Source organism: Coptis chinensis, chromosome 6 (genome assembly GCF_015680905.1).
Source record: "Coptis chinensis isolate HL-2020 chromosome 6, ASM1568090v1, whole genome shotgun sequence".
Lineage (NCBI taxonomy): Eukaryota > Viridiplantae > Streptophyta > Magnoliopsida > Ranunculales > Ranunculaceae > Coptis > Coptis chinensis.
Genome location: NC_141461.1, coordinates 51,313,280 through 51,333,773, shown reverse-complemented (window position 1 = coordinate 51,333,773; position 20,494 = coordinate 51,313,280).

Here is a 20,494-nt window from a genome sequence, read left to right as displayed (position 1 = left end):
CTCTTATCAAACCACCCCCAAACAGCATTTTGCTTGTCCTTAAGCAAATATGAGAAATTAGAATAAGTGACCAAAAATGGAGCTCTAACTAATCTCGTTTTGCCGAGTGCGATTGCATTGACTATATGCAACAAGGCCTTAAACCACTAGAAATTTTCTAGTGGACGAGTTATATCCTTGTGAAAGTTTTCAAGTGAAGGTACTCACAAACTTCATCTATACTACAACGACTAAGAAATAAAACTATTGTTTCCTTATGTATGTCTCAATTATCTATATATCTCATTAGCAATGAATACAGAATAATCAAGTCGAAACCTAAGCTAATATATGAATAATAATCAAATCATCTTAAGACAAACAACTATACAATGAACTATGATATGAAATGCAATGGCAGGTCCGTTTCTGAAACTTTTGGGTAGCGTGCCTAAGTAGGTTCTCACAAGGAATGTGTCAAAACACATAACACTCTGATTTTTCTACTCAAGTTTGCTAACTCCAGTGTGCCGTGGGCACATGTTTCCTCACAATCTCAATGACAATCCAAGGAAGCCGAGGTTGATCAAACACATCTACCACTTACTATCACACCAACCTATTCCTAATTGAGCTAGATGTCTTTATTAGGTGATACGGGGCATATGTATTGGTTAAAGAAGGAAGGAAATGGATATTCAAAAAGACAGGTCTGATAAAATAAGGTCTTCATATTATGTAACTAGAGAAAACCTTGTTCTTTTGCTTCCACACTTTGTTTCCATCCTTAGCCTTTTTATTTTGGCTTTTTGACTCATTTTATTCTATTTTTAGAGTTTTTATTTTTATTTTATCTTTATCTTTATTTTTATTTTATTTTATTTTCTTTGGATGGAAACTTCTTTTCTTTTTCTTTTTTGAAGCAACTAACTATTTTTTTTTTTTTTTTTTATGTTTTTCTTCTCTTTTCTTCACTCATCCTATTTCTCATACTTATCCATATAGGTAGGCTATTTTTTTTTATTTTGTTTTATTGGGTCAAGGATTTGTGGTTTGTGAAAAGGCTAATGAAAGGCTCAGTGGGGCGACTAGCGGATAATAAATTTCAAATAGGTGTGAATTTCTGGCTATATCGATCCAAAGAAGGCCTAAATTCTCGCTTAGGATATGGTGTGATGATCAAGCAAGTGAATGTGTGATTTCTCTACTCGAATTTGACTTCTCCCTTGTGTCATCACTCAGATATTTCACTCTTATAAGGCTTTTAGGCTAGATGCTCACAGGATATGTATTAAGTACTCTAACCTAGGTCTCAGAAAAATACTGCCAAGTATAATCAAAGATGCTCATGCAAGATGTTCGTGAAAAGATGCAATGACTATTACCAATGTATTAATTTATGTTTCAAAAATTAAATCCTAATTCAAGTACTACGTGAGATTTCTAGACTAATATCATCATGGAGAAGGGAACAATACTATTATCACTAAGTGCCTAATATAAATAATATTTATGATTTTTAATTTTTTTTTAAAGAAAAGTTCGTAATTTACATCCTAAAAGTGCCTAATTTTTGCAAATATTTCTATCCCACCCCCAAACAACCGAACACTTTGTCCTCAAAGTGTAAAGAGATAAGGAAAGAATTTACCATAGAAACGTGGCACCCAAACAATCGAACGCTTTGTCCTCAAAGTGTAAAGAGATAAGGAAAGAATTTACCATAGAAATGTGGCAAAAATTGGCAGTACCTGTAATAGAAATATTATAAGGATGATATGATAACATGAATCACAATTAAACTGTTACGTACTAACTAACACCAATTCTACTGGAGTAAACATGACAGGCAAAGGGTGGCAAAAAGATTTGAAATGAAATACCAAAATACGCCACCACCCCAAAACAAAATTGGAAAACTCTTTTGAAGTTTGAAAATGTTTGTTTGGCCTATACTCAAAATGGTGGTATGTTACAAAAAATTATATGGATCTTTTTAAGTCAGATTCCCTAGACTTAATGTGATATATATGTATTAGCATGCAGTTTACCATACATCAATAATCTAAATAATTGTGGATCTTTCCATAAATAGTTAACACGGAATGCACCACCAAACAAAATCAAGCACCAAGACTTTCTACGACGTAACTTAGTAGAATAGGAGTGAATTTTGATGGATCTAGAACCTAATCGAGCATAAAGTTTCTTCTTTTTCTTTGAATGAAAAGGTGTCCAAGTGAATGATCGTGAGAAAATGGATGGTTGTGGAAGATATGTAGGGTATGGATAAGTTTTAGATTGAAGGAATGGAAAAAATGAGTGCATGGTTTTGGCATAAAACTTATTGGTGGCATGGGTTGGTATTAGCACACATCTGAAAATGAAGGTATCAGGTGGCTCTTTAGGTAGTTCTTGAGAGGGTGGATCATCACAGGCTCTTAGAAACTCATCGAATTTCTCATCTAGGTTGTTCGCATGTATATAATTATGGTATTCATCTCCATCTTTGAAAAAGTTATCAATCTCGTCCAAGGAGTCGAAATTGTGATATTTGTCTTCTTCTATAAGAGGGGTACCTACTAGTGTGGGGACGAAAGCGTCGGCCACACTAATGTGAGATACAAAACTCTCAATGGACTTCACTTCTCCTTCTACAAGAAAACCTAGTTGTCCTTGCATGAGTATAAACATGTTAACATCCACAGAAACATTTCCAAAAGAAAGAGTCATTGAGCCATCCCGGTAATTCATTTGGGCATTGGCGGTTGCCAAGAAAGGACGCCCTAAGATGATGGAAATAGAATCATGAGCAGTTTCTATGTCGAGAATAACGAAGTCAACTGGGTAGTAAAAATCCTAAACTTTAACGAGAATGTTTTAAACTACGCCTTTGAGATACTTAATAGAACGATCGGCTAACTGCAAAGTCATTTTGGTTGGTTGAAGTTTTGTTAGACCTAGTTGTTTATATAAATAAAAAGGGAGTAAGTTAACACTCGCCCCTAGGTCTAATAAAGCAGTTGTTATGAAGGTATCACCTAAGGTGCATTATACAGTAGGACGACCAGGGTGCTTGTACTTAACGATTCCGTTATGTTCAAATAAAGAGGGATATTGTTCAGTTAAGAATGCTTAGTCGGGTATGTTGGTTTTCCTCTTTTTGGTGCACAACTCTTTTAGAAACTTAGCGAGTCCAGGTAGACTTTTTATAGCATCTAGAAAAGGTAGGTTTATAGTAAGATTTTTAAACACTTCCCTAATCTCATCAAAATTTTCGTTCTTTTTAGACATAATTAGTCTCTCGGGATACGGTGGTTTATCTCTATATTTAGCATAAGGTTCCAAAGTATTATTAGTCTTTGTTTTATCTTTAGCCATTTTCCATCTAGGTGTCCATATTGGAACCTCTACAGGTGTAGGGTCTTCAATTTCTATTATTGGGTTTTGTAAGGTTTTCCCTTTTGGTTGTGGTTTAACTGGTACTTCTACAGTTGTAGGGTCTTCAATTTCTATTATAGTATTTGGTATGGTATCATTTTTAGTTTGCGGGTGATCTTTAGACATAGTCACTTGGTTATCAACTACTCGCCCTGAACGAAGGGTAGTGATTGCCTGTAAGTCCCCTGAGGTTATATTACCATTACACTGAATACTTTTTATTTCAAAGGCGGTGTTTGTTGACTTAGGATTAGGCACTGCTTGACCTGGAAACACGCCTGTTTGGTTATTATTTTGGTTAGGAGACATGTCAATAACCTTTTGGCACAAAGACTGTATAATTTGCATCATTTGTTTCATCATATTAGAGTTTTGATCATGCTGATCTTTCATCAAGTTGGAGTTTTGCTACATAATTTGATTTTGTTTTTCCAACAAGGTCACTACTGCTACTTCTGTAAATGGTTGAACTGGAATTAAGGTTTGTTGAGTGTTCATGTCTTGATGTTGATAGTTCTGGGTCATGGGCACTAAACCTCTATTCTGGTTACCTAAGTTCCCTTGTCCTTGATGTTGAGTTAACTGGTTGAAGTGTGATGGTTGTGGTAGTGGTTGTGCATAGCCAAGAGGACAATAAAAGTCGGAATGCTCAAGACTAAAACAGACATTACAACGAGTAGATCATGACAGAAGTGGGTTGTTGTTTAACAGAGATGGCATCTACCTTTTTAGTGAGGGCATCGATAAGAGTTTTAAGCTCGGGATCATGTTTAACTTCAAAAGAAGAAGGAGTGAAGCGGGAAGATTCGTTACCTCCCTAATTGTTGTTCTTCTTAGATTGATCCTCTAAGAATTTATAAGCCTCCAAGGCTCCTTTACTAAGAAAACTACCCCCAGTCATGATATCTAGAACCTCCTTATGACGATGTAAAAGCCCATTGAAGAAGGTATGAACAAGCATGTCTTTGGCAAGATTATGATACGGGCATTCAATGAGAAGATCAGTGAAATGATTCCAGGCCTCTGAAGAGGATTCATGAGGATTCTGGCGAAAGAAATGAATCTTTTGAAGCATTTCATCTGTCTTCATGGGTGGGTAAAACTGTTCCATGAACAATTGAACAAGAGTAGCCCATGAGTCCACAGAGTTTGGCGTTTGGGCAGTTAACCAAGACGCCGCCTTGTCGGCTAGGGTGAATGGAAACACCCTAAGTTTAACTTGATCCAGACTTACGCTAGGATGATAGAATGTAGTGAGAACTTGTTCTATCCTACGCATGTGTTGATAAGGCTTCTCATGGTCTAAACCATGGAAAACCGGTAACAAGTTAAATATATCCGGGGGAATTCGAAACCACTAGGTCTGCAAGAACGATACACGACTTAGGGCCATCATTTAGGGCTTTATAAAAATCAGAGAGAGGAGTCTCTTGTTCTTTAGCCATTGATGCAGGTGTAGTGTGTGAAATTCTAGATAGGCGTGTGGTATTTATGTCTATAAAAAAACAAGCCTGATTATACTAGAATTAAACTCCTATGACAAAAGAAACGAGGAATGAAAGAAGGAGTACATGAATGCCTCCTTGCTACGCTTATGAAAAGCGTCTTGTATACGCGAGTTTAGTGTATTTAACAAGTTAGAAATACTGAATAACTTGAACAAATAGAAATTTGGACTAACCTGTGAAAATCGGGTTGCTCAAGAAGAGGGCGCAGGTCGCACTCAGAAATGGCTTTGGTAGGGCGCGGGTCGCGCTAAAGTCCAACTCGAGTTCCAGGCGTTTCAGCGCGGGGGGCGCTCGAAATTTGCCTTGTTAGGGCGCAGGTTGCGCTCAGGTCGAGCTCAAGTTCCAGCACGCTCAGAAGTAGCCTTGTATGGGCGCGGGTCGCGCTCAGGCTATTCTTCTTGCGAATTTGTTTTAGTTTCTACACCAAACGATCACAGTTAGAACCAAACAAGGGTGGGTGGGTTGAGAATGGGGGATTTCCCTTTGGATTTAAGCAATTGAATTTTTGTCCTGAAAGAGTTTAAGATGGCAGCGGCGCCATTTGAAAATAGCAGATTTACGTAGACTAACTATCAATGCGTAAACACAAATAGTCAATCAACATAAAGAAGTTCTTAATCAATATTCCTACTCTCAATTCATTTTACAATATAGCAAGAGTATGGATTCGTTCCACTCATAAACTATCAAGACATAAATAGAGTTCAACTAATCAAACACAAAGAAACAATGGTGAGAGTAATGTGTGGTGTTAAATTTCTATTTTACGATTATACTTTGTATTCAAATAAATCTAAATTAACTAAACTAATAAAAATAGGGTTTTGATAGAAGAGAAAGTTATAGAGAAGAGTAATCAATCCACCTAACAGCTAGTTTCATGTAAGAATCGAATTATTCATTGAAAAGAGATCATATTTAGGTTTTCACACAACGATTCAACCTAAAGCCTCAACCTTTATCATCCCTATCAACAACCTACATCTCTATAGTCATTATTACTAGCATATAGGATTATTACAACCAAGTCTCTCAACTTAATTACAACAATCCCTAGTTTAATTTATCATATGCTTATTTTGGAAGTCATACAATAAATTAAACTCATTGAAATACATACTCATGAAATAATTATACTAAGCAATCTATTCCTCATTAGGTTTCATAATCACTCCCTGTAATGGGGGGGATTAGCCTAATATCATTATACTATCATTTCTAAAACAAGAGCAATAAGAACAAGTCATGATTGAATAAGTGATTTTACTTATAAATCTAATTGAACAATAAGATAATATTCAAAATGAATTAAAATTGAAATTAAAACTAATATAGAACTAAGATTATGAATAACTAATTATAAATTTAAGACAAACTAAATCTATGAATTCAATATTGAATTAGAAATTAAAACTTGAAATATAAGCTAAGTATTTTATTCTAAAACACAAATCTTGTTCTAAAAACTAATTAGATGCTAATTAACTAGATCTAAAACTAAGTAAAAACTAATTAACTAAGTAAAAACTAAGTTTAAAACTAATTTTCTGATCTAGAACTAGGTATCCTTAAGAGCTAAGTCTTTGTTTGTTAAATGGAGGAAACAAGATCCACAATTTCGTGCATGGGCTGAGGAGCCATGTTTTGGGCCGGAAAATCGAGCCCAAAACCTTATTACTTCAGTCCACAAAGGGGTTTTCAGTTGGATTTGACTTCAACTGCCTTTTTGTCCATTTTTGCTCCTCTGATTGGGTCAAGGCTAGGACCATTAGAAAGCTAACTCGTTCTGAGTCGGTCGTTTTGACATAAGGTAAGCTTAATTCCGAGGTCTAAGTCCAAAGATACGGCTTCCAGAAGTTCTGCTAACTTTTGTGCGCTATTTCTACCCGCGTTAACTTTGACTTTTCATCTTTGACCGGGCTTTAGAAAGGCTTTTTCTCCATGAATCTTGGCCTTTAATCATAGTACTTCTTAGCAACCAACCTTTGCTTCATTATCTCGCAAAAGGGGCGCATTTCTGCACATATTCGACTCTAATGCCTTAAATACATAAGAATATGATAACATGAGTACTAACTCTTACTTATTAATCACATAATTGGTCTAAAAGTAATATTGTTAAGGGGTTAAAACTACAGTTTTGGGCTCTTATCAGATAACCCCCCCAACTAACGTCTCTCGTCAGTGAATTAGTTTCTACTGACCAAAACACCCTGTGTCTATTTAAGGAGTTTGCCAACATGAATTAATTGTCCATGTAATCAGCCAATCTCCACTGTCCATGTGAATAGTTTAAGATCAAATCTGGACCATCCATGAAAAGTTAATTATTCTTTAAAATACTGAGAAGTCCAGCAAAATACCGAAAAGTTTAGCAAAATAAAAAAATCGGCGCGATAAGTCCGTTTCACTTTCTTTTTCACCTCGACAAAAACTAGCGACAAATAAAACCTAACTATCAATGTTCTAAACCATAATTTAAAACATGGCTCCACGAACACGAGGAGGATCAAGCACCCAAACCCAAAAAAGAAAATGTAATGAAGTGCCACCAATTCCCATTGTTGACGAACCCGATGAAGAAATCGCAAAATCAATAACTCCTCCCCTAGAAATTTCATTGCCAACCATCGTAAGCTTAAAGTTAGTTCATCTCTATTTCATTTTGATATAGATTTTGATAAAGTTGTTGCATTTTTCATACTTGTTGAATGTTCTTAGAATTTGTTGTTCTCTGCCAAAATTTTATAACTAGTTGAAATATATTTTATACTTGTTGAATGTGTGTGAAACTCTTGTGTCATATGCTGATCTAAATTTGTCTTCTTTCAGTGAAACTCCATTGCCCAAGATACAAATGAGGGTGCACCATGGGGGAAAATTCATTGAACATTGCGACTATTATATTGGTCTACTAAAGATTATATTAATGGGTCTGATTATTGCATTTTTAATGTTGATTCAAAAAAATTGTGCTTGGTTCAATTGAATGCATTGATTCTTACGCTTGTCCCGAACCCATTTTGTTATGAATTTGAGATCGATGGTGACCCAATATATAGCTTAAATGGGGATAGACTAAGTATAAAGAATGACAGTGATTGTATGATGTTTGTGAAGGATTCTAATGTTAATGATACTGGACTTTTGAATTTATTTGTGGAATTTGTTGTTGTTCCTCCTAAAAGATTTTCAATTGGGGATGGTGAAGTGTTTGAAGTAGTATGTGAAGGTAATGAGGTGGAAGAGATATTTATTACTCCCATGAACACTGAAGCAAGACCTCCAAGGATATTTCTAACTCCTGAAGTAGTTGAACCTGAGCATGTAGTTGAACCTAAAACTGAGACTGTGCATGTAGAAGAGCCAGTAGAAGTACCTGAACAAAAGTTTGAAACTTCAGTACCTGGCTTTGAAGCTTCTTTAACAAAAAGAAAGGAAACTATGAGAGCAAACTACTTACCTGAAGAAGAGTTGGACACACTGCCATCTTTCCAAGATGATCCACTGCCAGAAGATGTTACACTGCCTGAGCAAGTTCTAATGAGTCAAAATGATCCTCTTGATAATATTCCAACTGAAGAGGAATATAGAAGTGAAAAGGAAGAGTCCGAAGAAAAGTTCCCTCCTGAGTATGAAGAATTTGAAGGTAACACACATGATTTGTATGCAAATGAGGAAGTGCCAGTGGATTTTATGCCAAACAAGACAGTTGACGAACCAGTGGATGTCATGGAGTGGCTAACAATCCAAGAGTGTAGGAACTACTTCAGGAAGTATACAATTTTGAATGGGTTTGAGTATCGACTAATAAAGAATGATGGGAATAGAGTCAGAGGAAAGTGCTTGGGTTTAGATTGCCAGTGGTACTTTTATGCCAAGGTGCCATATGGTAATGCAGACGATGGCTTCACTTATAAGTTGAAAGGTATGAATTTATACAATGTTGAAAGTTGTGAAGGTATTGAAGAATGGCACAACTATTTGTGCAATTCTGACTTCATTGTAGATGCATATGAACAGGAAGTTAAATTGCACCACTTATCTTACAAAGCTAGGGATATAATTAATAAAGTGTGGTATGACTATGGTGTGAGAATAACTTACTTTGTTGGGTGGCATTCTAGACACAAGATACTTGAGAAAGTAAATGGAAACTATGAAAATTCATATTTGCTTGGTCCTGCTTGTTGCTTAGCTGTGTTGTGTAAAAATCCTGGAAGTTGGGCTACTGTTCAGTTGATGTTAATGATGGTTGTTTCAATGGGATGTGCATTGCTTTTAGGGGAAGCATAAATGGATTTGCTAAGGGTTGTAGGCATGTACTTGGTCTTGATGGATGTTTTTTTAAAAGGGAAGTATGGTGGTGTGTGTTTGAGTATTACTGTACTTGATGGCAATAATGGTTTGTTTCCAGTGGCAGTGTATTTATGTAGGGGGGAGAGTGGCACAACATGGTTTGCTTTCTTAACTCAAATGCAACCTTACTTAGAGGAGCATGAGAGAAGACTTACTTTTATGTCTGATCAGTAGAAGGGCTTGGAAGAGATTGTTAGTGATATATTTCCACACTCAAACCATAGGTTTTGCTTCAGACACTTATACAAAAACTTCAAGAACAAGTTCAAAGGTGGAAAACACCTTCAAAACTTATGTTGGGCAGCTGTAAGGGATTACAAGACTAGGGGTTGTCAATATTGGTTGGATCAGTTGAAATCTACCAACAAAGAAGCTCGTGATTGGCTAGCGGGTCAAGGTCTGGAGTCATTTTGCAGGTCACATTTTCAAACTCACACTACTTGTGAGCATATAACTAACAATTTTTTTGAAAGCTTTAATGCTTGGATTTTGAATCTAAGGGATAAGCCTATATGTACATTTGTTAAAGAACTATCATTGTTACTTATGACTTTGATAAGAAAGAGAAAATTGATTGCAAATTCACTGGATGGAAATGATGTGGTGGCTAGGGTCAAGAAGATTTATGAGACTATGAAGAAGGGTGTGACAGACTACAACTGGACTTCTTCTAATGATTATGAATTGATTGTCACATGCAAAGAGGGGCAAAGGTGGACTGTGAACATACATGATCACACATGTGAGTGCAAGAAGTGGTAACTTACTAGTCAACCATGTATCCACGCAGTGTGCATCATATCATTTAGAAGGATGAATCTGGCAAGGCAAGTCAATGTTGTTTTCAATGCTTTTAATCCATTTCTTTTTCAATTTTTCTTTGGTCTCACACAATGATAGCTACTGATGCAGGATGTGTAGTGATTACCTAACTATGGCGGCATACAGAAAGACATATGAAGAAGGTGTGAGGCCTATTCCAAACTCAGATGATTGGCTAGAAGTAAGTGAATAATTTTATGTTTGTGATAACTATATATGCTTGTAATAACTAGGGCCTAATAAATATGCCTATTCACAGCCTCCACATGTTTGTCCTCCACCACCATTGAAAAGACCAGCTGGAAGACCAAAGAAAAATAGAAAAAGAGATTCAAAGGAAGAAAGACCACCGGGTTCAAACCTTAGGCAGAAGAGAAAGATGAAGTGCAGCAAGTGTAAGTGTGAAGGTCACAACAAAGCTACATCCAAAGGACCTAGTGCTGCTCAGATTGCTCAAAGGGATGGAATTGATATAGAGACAACAAGGGGTAGAGGAAAGGGTAGAGGAAGAGGACAACGCATTACTGAACCATCACAAGCAAGTGGAGGAAATGGAATAGGACAAAGCATTGGGGGACCATCACTAGCAAGTGGAGGACAAAATAGACCTGCCGCAGGACAAAGTGCACCAGATGCAGGACCAAGAAGCCAATTCCAAGCACCAATACCTATGGGCAGGGGTGGATTAAGGGTTTGAACACTTTATATTTGTGGTTGTGTTAATTACTATGTTTGTCAGACTTTTTGGGTACCTTTGTTATTTGGAGCAGGTTTAAATATTGTTTTGCCTTTTGAATTTTAGACAGAGTCATGTCTGTCTTGCTTGATGTTGTATTGAACAATATTATGTTGGGTTAGAGCATCTTCAACGTAATTACTTGATTTGGAGTGCAAAGTGATGTCATCCACTTAAAAGATAATGTTAGTTGAAGTATGAAAATTTTTCTACACCAACGCACCACACTCCAAATTATTGTTTTATAATGAAATCTATCCTATAGACACAATTCACTTACGGTAAAATGTTACGACTCCTCTTTCCTTCCCACCACCCCATATCTCGTTCATATACCTTACCACTCTCTACCTTACATCTTTCTACAAATAAAAACAGAAGCTTAGTTCCACCCATTTCTAATCTTAATTTTAGTACAATGATTTTTTGTGTAAATTCATCTTTTCATGAAATTGAGATGGATGAGTCAAATCAAGATCAAACACTACTTGCTCATATAGTTTTTCAGCCTACTTTGATAGATCATTTGTTGGAATTGCGTGGGCAAAATTAATTCAGCAATAGTTGATATGTGCTGCTCTATGTCACCTTCTTATTTTGGTGCAAGTTTGTTTCACTTATTATTTACGACAATGTGTAAGCTTATATACGACAATGTATAAGCTGTGCACGACACTGTATAAGTCCGTCCACAACTGAAGCACACACTTGCAGAGAGAATCCTATGTTTTTAACATATCAACACACCGTACCATCCTTGAATTAGAAATTATTCATAGTGATAGAAAAGTAATTAAATTTGGTTGTTTGCACATGTGGTAAGTTGGGGCAGCTAGTATGGAATGACACTTGATAAAGTAAATCAAGCTCTATATTTGACCCCCAAAATGGAGTGTGGTGAGTTGTCAACTTTATATAGAGTATGGGTTGGTGTGGAAAATTTGAGCTGCCTACTCTACACATAGGGCAATGGAGTAGCATTGAAGATGCTCTAAGAAAGACTCTAAATTAATGGTCTAGGATAATAGAGTAGCATTAATGGTAGAGACAGAGATGGAATACCACTCAAGAAAGACTCTCTCTCTTATCTATTCACTCTCAAAATAGTCCCTTATATATTAGGTACAATTTATGAGTAGATATGACACTATAACTGTCATACTTATATGTTATGTCACTTCTTACAACATACATCTACAAACTACTCAAACCATCTGTTCGGAAACATAGAGCCGAACAGTACCATTTATGTATATGACAACTTAAGTTACATATTTTTGTATATGTAGTATATAATATATTTTTATGTTAGAATCCACCTTGTAATATGTAAAACTATTTGAGATACCCCCCCTGTAAAACTCTATAATGGTTAAATCATCACATCCATTGGTTAGATCAATGGTGCTGCTTAAATGATTACATTGACAATTAATCCATGTTGGCAAACTCCTCAAATGGACACATGGGTATTTTGGCAGTAGAAATTCACTGACGGGAGATGTTAGTTGGGGGTATCTCAAATTGACCCAAAGGCTTTTTCTCCTTGAAACTTGGGCTTTAATCATATAATTTCACTAGCAAGCAATTTGACTCCTTTCTCTTGCAAAAGTGACGTATTTCTTCACATAATTGATTCCAAGACCTGAAATACACAAAAACACATAAACATTACTAACTCTTATTTATTATAAACATAATTGGCTTAAATATAATACTATTAAGGGGTTGCAACTAAAGTTTTGGGCTCTTATCATTTATACATGCATTTAAACAATTTTGTTGTTATACGACATAATATGGACTAATATGCATATTCTACCTCTGATGCCCCCAAAGTTTATTTGGAATAATATAGGTAACCCTAAAAGGCTGAACTAGTAAAACAGAGGCATAACCAGAATCTAATCAGGATATCATGGGAGCCATCATGTTTAACTATAGTGAAGATTGTGATCATAGGAAAGAAATAACATCGTATGGGATCTCTATATGATGGTATCTCGGTGCCTTGAGTACGACACTGTGTTTAGTAACGCTAGGTCCTCCTTATTTAAAAAATAAGTAGGTTACTGCTAAAACAACAATGGTGGAGTCTTCCTTAGCACAATCAAATCGACAGAAGTCCAAACCATTGATTGTGTGTTAGGATATAGATCTAACCTAAATCTTCTTAGCAACCCTTGTGGTGATGTTGTGGGAACGCAAGGAACTGGCATATAGTCCAGTTTCCTAAGAACAATATCTCTGGTTCCAAGTTAAACTGGAATACAATTTACTGAATAGATAGTTTGGTCATTTTCCCTAAAGGCTTAACCCATCAAGGATAACACTGTTGACTAAGTCAAGAGTGGCGGAGCCTTTTTCAGCACAGTTATGCCGACACAGGTCCAGGCCACAACTACATGCTAGGTTATGGATCCAACCCAAAACTTCCTAGCAAATCCTTGGGTGATGTCTGGAGTATTAATTGAAGTCTCATTACTTCGTTTGCCCAGAAACACTATCTCTAGTTCCAGGCTGAACTGACATATAATTCATTGAACATATAATGATGGTTGTTTCCCTAGAAGCTCAACCCATTGAGGATTCTAAGTTCTAGGTCGAACTGGTAACAGTTCACTGAACAAATGCTAGTAATTTCCCTCCTACAGGAGCAATCTATTAAGGATCTGACTCAGAATTTAATATAAACACTAAAGTTAACTACCATATTCAATTAATTCCTTATGTCACGCATTGCAAGCTTTCCGAGTTAGAACCATTACTGGTCAGTCGAAAGAAAACTTATGCAAAGTTGTAAGTGATGACGTTAAGAATCCTATCAAAAACAAAGTTGTAAGCAACAATGATAGGATACATACTTACGCCCCAATTTTCCTTAGGCCGAGTGGAAGTGAAGTTGTCTATTATAGCTAAGGCGGATAGTAGAGAAACTACCCCATTCCATAAAAAAATTCAAGAAGCCAAGACTAAAAGTCTTATCATAATTCTCGACTCTTAAGAACATAGATTAGAGTTGGTTTACAGCATCAGTGCAATAGGCAGGCACCTACTTGCATCTGTGAGCACTAGAACCACCAGTTACACACTAATATATAGCTATCAAAAGGTATGTAATTAGGTTTCTTCCCAGGAAAAACCAAGGACACCACCATATATTGTTGGAAAGCTTAACATATCTGCTTTCACCAGAAACAAACGATGTGCAGATCCAACCTTGGTAGAAGGAGATATTCCCATTATAGTGATGATAGGGTTATATACTAAAAGCATTACTTTTGTATTAAATCTAATTCTTTATATTTTGAATGAGAATGATATGGGCAAATGGTATGCATATTATATATGTTATTAGTTATATGCATGCGTCTAATACTTTATGTTGTAGATGATATGGTGTGTGGTGACACACAGAAGATCATATCATTAGTACCTTATAAAGTATAAGTAAACGTTCACAACCTAGATGGATTTGGACAAACCATTAGTATGGTTGTAGTATAATATGGTATTAGTCTATCTTGAGTATAGGATTACACTAGTACACTTTGTGTGTATTGAACAGGACCAAGTGAAGTTGTTTCTCTTTATACTAACTATATAAGAAAACAAACACCTCTGTTATTATGGATGTTTGTCTTCTTAATCCGGATATAATAACGGGCACTTACGTGCATTGTACATTGCTTTAAATCATCAATGAATGAGATTCATTTGTGAATCAACAAACTCGATAGATTGGGTAATGACATTGTATGTAAGGTGTGCTGTTGATTATAGAAAGAATCCGTGACCCTCAAGAAGTCGGGTTGATGATGTCCCCTTGAGGAGCTCATAAAGATTGTCATGTAAACCCTGCAGGTGGATTTAATCCGACATGACAATAAGGTTGAATGGTACTACTCAAGGACATAAGAATTTGATTAATGTAGTTGTCAGTAACTTAACTTAATCAACGGGCATTTGATATCTTAACGCGGGGAGATCAACGAGCATATAATATGGAGCCCATAACCGTAATACACATAATTTGGGATTAGGGCGGTAGTGCAACAATGGCCTTTAGTAGAATAAGCCATTTGTTGACGAACTTGGGTCGTGTATTCTAGGCGAACTTGGAAAGCCCAAGCCCGTCAGGAGACCTAACCCTAATTTCTCCTCATGGTACCTGTTGTAGCCTATATAAATAAACCCTTTTTTCTTGGTCGAAATTTATTCAGTGATTGCTCAAGAAAGATTAGTTCTAAAAATTCAGTTCTGACCTTGTGAGTAAGAGAGTCAAAGAGAGAAAGAAAGGGCTGGTAGATCGTTGCCCACACAACGTCCATTCCAAGGATATGAATACAACAGAAGATCAAAGAGGTTGCTGATTCGTAGAGCTTGGATTCTTAGAGATATCACAGTTAATCAAAGGTATGATTCCTAACCAAAATCGTGAATACCCTTATTCCGCTGCGCATGGGTTTTCACGGTTTGTAGTGGATGACATGCAACCATAACGGTTCCTACAAGTGAGATGTGTCAAAACAAGCTAGATTGCTAGTGGTCCACACTTGCACTTAAAGATTTGAATTGATGTACCAGTTGGAGAAGAACAAGACATTTTCCCATGTACCAATGGAAAGGTTTATGAGTCTATCATCTAAAACATTCAACGGCTTGCATACCTGAGTTGCATGGAGGAAGACATGCCCATTCTTGTGACATGTGTCCTAACTGGCTGAGTTCCAAGTTCAGTCCGCAATCACATAAAAGAATTAATACCTAATGTAGCATAAGGAGAAATTTGTGCGGTGCCATGAACCTCCAAAATGGTAACGGACTCAATTTTCTAATGTAAGAAACAGCTCACAAAATGGACCTCAGGGGAAGACATTATACATATTTTGCCAACGTGCGTTAAAATTGTCCACTGATTCACTGCATTTGAAAGACTTATAAAATCAAACTGAATAAAGAAGTGGTAGGTGCAGTACCATATATCATTGGAAAGACACTGCAATCTAGTTTTCAACTCAAGAAACGGTGCGCAAAACCGATCTCAAAAGAGGAAGTTATGCCCGTTTCGTCAACATGTTTTAACATTTTTCATCAGTGTACCTGTGAAAGATTTATAAAACTGAAACAAATAGAGAAGCTATAGGTGTAGTGCCATATACCACCAGAACGATAATTGAATGTAGTTTTTGGTGGAACAAATGGCTTGCACAACTGACCCCCAGAGAGGGAGTTATACCCATTTTTCCGTCTTGCATCACAAAATCTAGTTTTTGACCTCCTATCAAAGATGTTAGTTACTGAACCAAACACATAAGAACCAAGTTTGGTGACTCACACTGACAGAAGGCCACCGTAATCTAGTTTCCAAAGCAAGAAACGGCGCACAAAACCGATCCCAAAAGAAGAAGTTATGCCCGTTTCTCTAGTGTGCACCAAAACTATCCCAATCATTACTTCAGTCCGTAGTGACCAAAAGATTGGAGTTTCGGTGTAAACTGGATGACCAATATATACAGCAGCATACACCATGAGAAAGCTCACCGAGTCTTCTTCCATTACCAAAAAACCGTTTACAAAAGTGAGCTTGGTACAAAGAGATATCTCACTTTCGCTATGGTGTGTCGAAACTGAGCACAAGGTAAGCCATAAATCTTTTCTTGGATTGATTCTATAAGAAATCCTAGAGTTCAACCACAAGCTTGTAAGTCCATCCTTGGAGTTGGACGTGATAAATCAAGCTGAACAGCCGTAATTATCAAAAAATCTCCATTACATGAAGGATCTTCATCATTAATTGAGCCAAGAAGAAGCATGGCTAAACCATGAATGTCCCCCACATAATCAATGAAAACTTGTCACCAAGTTCGGAAGTGATAGAACGACCGCCTCTAGTATACCTCGTGAACTAATGCTGCATTCAAACAAAGCTGATGGGGCATGGCTATAGAAGAACTAAAGCAATCTTTTCACAAAGAAACTGCCGATGCATGTACCATACTGGACTTGATGCCTTATAGGTGTGGCTGGACTACATGTGTCCCCCACCTATCACCGAAGTAAGAATGTCGCCAAGGTTGGAAGTGGCCAAATAGCCACCCCCATTCTTTGTTGAAAGAAATTCATCTGACAATGATTTTAAGAGAAGCTTTGGCAGGCTTCTTCAGCACACACCACCTTCATCACTAGGTTGCGCAAACCTTGAAGTTAGGAAAGGCTCACTTCCATTTCCACTCCATTCTCTAGCGTCACCACAAGGAGGAACTATTCACCACTGAACCAGGCTTCCTCTAGTAGATCAAATCGATATCATACTCTGAAAAATTGATACCAACCGAAAGGTGAAGCTTGACTCTAAACTAATCAAGTGTTAAACCCCTCGGTGGCTGATGAGTCACTTTCACCATATTAATGTATCATATATATGTGGCTAGACTGCACAAGTCCCCTATCAAACACTGATGTGACGACGTCTCCAAAATTGGAAGTGGTCAAACAACCAAGGCTAGCAAACTACCTATAGCCTTTGTATATATAGTAGCTCATTGTGCCAATTTGTCATTGTTGACAAGTCACCATTGGCACAATTGCAGGTGATATAGACATACCATCTGGGTGGGGCTAGACTGCAGGCGTCCCCCACTAATCAATAAGTATAAACCAAGTTGTCGTCTGATTCGAAAGTGGTTGAATAACCACCTCCGATACAGTTCGAAGATATCAAAAGAGCTAGTACGTCCGTCCATTTCTAAAACTGGTAGAAATATTCCCCAAATAGAAGAGACGACTTCAACCATGAATTCGATCTCATGATAGCAGAAAGAGAAAGTGGTAGCTTCTTCAGCACCCATCTTAGTCGTTGGATTGCATCTCCAATGTGTACAAGTCATTAACTAGGAAGGGTTCACAATATTACGTATATAGGAAACTCCATTCTTATGTAACTAGACGTCCCATGGAATAGACAAGTTACTACCAACAAAACTGAAAGTGGCTAGAGTACTTATAGGTATAACTTAATCAATAAAAATTTTACTTAAGAAAGAGAGTGTTTCGTCTTGTGCGACATACTTTCCAATTAACACTGATTGAATTTTCCAAGAGAATCATCAATCCCGTTAGTCATTAACAAATCAATATTCTATCAAGGTTCTTGCCAATTATTGAAATATAGAAGTCGTGTTATTACCAAAAATGCGGTCGAGTGACCACCCCCAGCATAACACTTAGATTGCCCCGACTTCTATATTGATTGTCATGTGATTTCAAAGATTCGAGGTCGTCTTTGATACGAACACAAAATGTAACAGAGAAACTTTCAAATCGTAGGTCATAGATTATTAAACCGAAGCAGATCTAAAGCATCACCGTAAACAACCAAAAGGTGAAACTTCATCCAACAAGATTTGAAATTTTTTATCACAACCGCCTTTTACGATGGGATGAAACAAAGAAAATTAAATCAAGCATACATATTTCTGAATTCTCACATCAAGAATTTAAATCTCTTGCTCAGCTATACCAACTAATAGCAAGAAGATGTAGGTGGACAATTAGTGTCCACCACCAAATTACCGCCTAAAGAAAACGAATAAACTTACCTCCAGTATTTGTTTTTGCAACACCGACAGGTACAGAGTAAGCAGAAGCCTTAGTACAAACAAAAAGAGCAACCATGGTTGTCTAAAAACTTGTCGCCACACTTAGTATAAAACCACTATAACAAAAAGCTCTTTATCAAAAGTGCTTCGGCGAGGCCAAGCATCCACAACGCAGAACCCAAAGCAGAAATAGTGGCTACTTTGATATCGTCCAACAAAACTGCTCAAGGTGTGACCTTGGCTTTCTAAAAACCTGCCGTCACATGCGTTGGAAAATCTCTGTAAAAAAAAGCATGAGTTTTAAGGACAAACTCATCTTCTCAAAAACAAATTCATTGAAAAAATTATCAATTCCATGCTTTAAACCGAAATCCATAAGTATCTTCGTCCCCACAGATGACGCCATAAAATATAGGGGTTCTTCTAGGTTCCCACAATCCTCTGTTGATGTCTTCACACCGTGTTCTAGTTCAAAGCGTATCTACCGAAACCAATAAGAGTATTTGATAATATGGACTAAACCACGAAGTGATTGCCTACGTATCCTCTTTTATGAATCAAGTCTGTCATAGTTCTTTATGCAGCTTGAATAGCATACTGAGTAGGGAGAAGAGATGACCAGAAGTCGGCCTCCAGAGAGCTACCTCTATACCTTGGTCATTAAGGATCCATCCTCCATTCCCATACTGCTGCCTCCTATATATAGTGAGTTATGGAAGCACCTAGAATAAGGTTTCCTTGACTACTAAGAAACCATCCTCTCGCTAGGTGAAGCTTTATATAGTGGTGAGTATACTTCAAAAAGTTTATTTAAAAGTGAGGTTCATCCTTAATTGTTTATGGTTCTAAGCTAATGAAAACATTAAAAGCATTGGTTGTTGTATTAAAATGACTTGAAAACATTAAGTAAAGATTTATTAAAACTTGAAATAGGAACAAGCAAACAAGATTGAATATTTAAATGAAATAAGAACAAGTAAACTAGATTGAAGATTGAAAGGAAATAAAAATAAGTAAAGAAGATTGATAGAAAGGAAATAAAACAACAATAAAGTAAAAACATGAATTAAAAAAAAGACAAGAAATTAAACAAACCAAATGGTTTGCCTAAGACAATGGATGGTTTCTCTCTCCCTTTCTTTTAGCTTATATACCCCTACTTTTGCCTTTTACAGATTTGTCATTCTCCATTACAAACTAGACACCTCACACATCACTTTTGCTTTTACTTTTTAGTTTCTTATTAACCAAGGTAGGTTTAGGGAGAAAGTTATCATATTATGAGATAAGGGCCTCTCTTTCTGGTCTTCTAATTTGAGGGCATTGACTTTTGACTTTGACCGTTGACTTTGATCGTTGACTTTGAATTTTTTAGCACTTTTCCATTGCAGCTTCTGGTCTTCATAATAAGCATGATTAAGGCTCCTTTTGGTTCTAAGAAGTAGCTTTTATGATAAGTGGTCTGAAATACTCCTTAACCTAAAAAAGGCAGTAAAAGCTATGAGTTGTCTTTTCATTAAGCGTAAGAAATGTTGTAATGCAGTAATATACGAGTAATAAATCACACATTTGGGAGCTGATCACCACCCCCAAATAGCATCTTTTTTGTCCTCAAGCAAGGATGAGAGAAAAAACTAATATCACAAATGAGTGATTTATTATAAGTTATATTAAGCTCATTTTGCATATTGCAATTGCATTTACCATATGCAACAAGGCCTTAAACCACTAGGAATTCCCTAGTGGATAAGCTTTAAGCCTCATTAGAGTTTTCCAGTGAAGGTACTCACAAACTTCTTCTATTTAGTAGAAAAGGTCTTGTTTCCTTATTTATTCTTAGAAGTTCATACATCTCATTAGCGGTGAATAAGGACAAGCTCCTTTGAACTTAGAATAACATATGTACAGTAATTTAATCATCTAAAGATAAATGTACAAAACATGAGTAATTTAATGGAAAACTAGAGTTGTCTCCAAGGCATTTAGAGAACTTCCTTAAGGTGGGTTCTCACAAGGGTGTGTTGGAATCACAACTCTCTGATAGATTT